Source organism: Lynx rufus, unplaced genomic scaffold, assembly GCF_022079265.1.
Source record: "Lynx rufus isolate CCGP_SWC_20201006 ecotype Redwood Valley unplaced genomic scaffold, mLynRuf1.p SCAF_2, whole genome shotgun sequence".
Classification (NCBI taxonomy): domain Eukaryota; kingdom Metazoa; phylum Chordata; class Mammalia; order Carnivora; family Felidae; genus Lynx; species Lynx rufus.
Window position 1 is genome coordinate 68,884,623 of NW_025814834.1, and position 3,124 is coordinate 68,887,746.

A 3,124-nucleotide genomic window follows, 5' to 3' on the forward strand; every position below is an offset into this window, starting at 1 on the left:
ATGTTCAGATTCATAGGTTCTCACAGCTACCATTACATACTCTGTTTGGAAAGGATTGCAGATGATATCTAGATACCCAATCACCACCTCGGTTGCTTCACTTGAAGCTTCCAGCTCCTATTAGCAACATCAAAATCTTGGATTAAAAAAATGGAACATTAGGTCATTTGCCAAATTTTTACCGAAAGCAGTAAGCCACTGTAAGTTAGATTCCTTGCAGAAGGGGTGGGGCAGAAACATCAGATCAAATTGATATTCAGGTTGACCTTATCGTTTCCAGTCATCTCAAAACTTTAATTCACTATCAATTGTGTACTTATGTCTTTGTTCATATTTCTCTCATATTATTTTTAATGGAGTACTTTAAATCATAGGTACATACATACTATTTGCAAGCATTTGGAGAGTGTTCATTTCGGCAGCACATATATTAAAAATTGGAATGATGCAGAGAAGATTAGCATCGCCTCTGTGCGAGGACGACACACATATCTGTGAAAGAATTTGGAGAAGAAAATATTTGTGACTATTTTAAAGAGAGGCAGCTAAAAATGAGAAAGCAAAAATGTCCATATACTTTATACATATCAAAATATTTATGTTACGTGGAGTTTTATTTTTATTTTAAAGGGCTTTCGTTTTCTCGCTTATAACCTAGCATGAATATTTGATGAGTCAAGATTCTTGCCCTAAAAATAGGTTATGGTTTTTGTAGGTATGCTTTACGCTTACTTGCATTTATGATAATACATAGTTTTATTTTCTCAAAGAGACATTATTTAAAACTACAATAAAATTTTACCCAATATTTTGATCACGTGCCATGTAATAAGGCTTTTGCATTTCCTATAACATTGTGAATTTAAAATTTTCCCTTTTTTATTAGATACTTTGTAACCTCCTGGTCACCATGTCCTGCCATTTAACATCTGATAAGGTAAAAAGTAGGATTACCATTACCCTAGACTCTCACACAAGCCAGGAACGTTGACTCATCCAATCTCGCATCCAATGCTTAAAACACTTTTACAACATCGCTAAAAGGTAAATCAGTGGAAACATATCTTCTGATGATAACAGCATATCCAAGGCAGCCTCCTATATAATTGAATAACTCTTGCCACTACAAAGTTCTTTACTTTATGGCTAGAAAATAATTGGGGCACCCGCGTGGCTCAGTCGGTTAAGCATCAGACTTTGGCTCAGGTCATATCTCACAGTTCATGAGTTTGAGCCCCCATTGGGCTCCCTGCTGTCAGCACAGAGCCTGCTCAGATCCTCTGTCTCCCCCTCTCTCTGCTTCTCCCCCCTTTCTCCCCCCCTCCCCGCTCAGGGGTGCGCTGGCACTCTCTCAAAAATAAACATAAATATATTTTTTTGATTTTTTTAAAAAAGAAAGTAAGTTATCTTTCTTTGTTGTTTTTTGTTTTGTTCTGCTGTGTTTCTTTTCTTTCCCTTTTCTCATTGAAGGAGATAGCTCTGTATTCATGTGACTTTGGGAAAAGGAAATGGCAAAGTAAAAGACATTTTTATGGCTTTGTTTTTTAAAAGCCTAACACTTTAAAGGTTAGGTCTTGGAGAACATGAAAGGAGAAAGATTTTCCCTCCTACTAAAATATTTCCTAGGATCTGGGGGAGAAGAGCAGAGGGAGAGAACTTATGGCTCCCAAAAGCAGAGACCTGGACCCCCGCTTCCCATGAAGACAACCTGTGAGGCAACCAGGTGCCAAGCAGAGGAGTTGAGTGGTCTGTCAGAAGATAATGCCAGAATCAGCTTCACCCCAGGCTTCCCTGCCTCAAGGTGACAGAAAAATAGCCAAGTATAGTTAAGTTGAAAAAGGCCCTTGTGAACAATGACTATCTCATCAGTTACCTGTATGACAATGGCTGAAAAATGTGTAGCCTCCAGCATTGACATAAGGGCAATTCCTAAGACCCTACAACTGAATAACAGTTTGTGGTGGGGTCCTTAGTTAGATTGAAATTCTTTCCGCTAACTCAGCAAAGCAGAGGGAAAAGGGAAGAAATTATAACAGAAGATGATGAAAACATACTTATTTTTTTGCACATCTGAGTTGTGAACTAAGTTTCATACCCTGATGGATTATATTAAGCTTCTTCCTATGACATGGTTTTCTTCACTGAATGTAGAATGGAGTCTAAACTTTGGCAACCAGAACTGATTATCACCACCATGGTGTGATTTTATGAGTAGAGGTATCCTATAATCTTCTTCGTTCATTATGTTCCCTTGAAAGCAGCCAGAGTTAGTTTTTCTTTGGCAGCCACATCTCAGTGAGGACCCAAACTGCAGCCAACCTAAAACCCAATGTTTCTTTAATCCTATCGCCATTAAAGAATAGATTCTCAGCTATATGTGTACCAACATTTTGGACTTCATATTAATTTCTAATAAATTCACTTATTTTTCTTTCTTTTTCTTTTTTCTTTGGACCTCAAATACAAAAAGTTGTGATGTTAATACTCTTCAACACTTGGCATGTTATTCTTCTTAAACCCTATAATGCCACTCTTTTGTTTTAGTTTAGTTTATTAACTTTACTTTATTCCTGGATTCTCATACGCATGCCCCTCAATAGTCACCTATTCAAATATGTATAACATAAATTCTCAGATAGGTATATATCCTTGACAACTGAATTCATTTGTGTATGGGTATGTGTGAGGTCTTTTAACATCCATATATTTTCTACATATGGCATCGTGTAACCTTACAAATTCAAATGTGTCATTTTAGACGCTCTGACTTAAGGGGTTCCTGATTTGGTCTGAAGTGTATTAGCTATCCCACCTTGCTTTATGTCATCTGAAAACTTGCCAAAAGGGCTTCCTGGCATACCACTGAAGATCTTCCCAAAGGTTAGTATCAATACACTAATCCTCACCCCTCGAGTTTGAATGTCCCATTAGTTACAAATCCACCTAAGCATATTATCATCTGCTCTATGCTATATGTAACGTCATTGGCTTCTGGGCATTTGTAAGAGCCTCAGTTATGTCTACGCAGAGAAATTAGAGCACACAAGCACGGAACTTGTTTGTAGAAAACATTCTCAGGAGTTGAAAATGCTGCTTCTTGGGTTGTGGGTCTTTGCTTTAGGGG

General features: G+C 37.6%; 1 pseudogene; it reads left to right on the forward strand.

Moving 5' to 3' along the window:
- Positions 1–406: 406 nt before the first annotated feature.
- Positions 407–522, forward strand: LOC124516748 (uncharacterized; annotated as a pseudogene).
- The last annotated feature ends 2,602 nt before the right edge of the window (positions 523–3,124 follow it).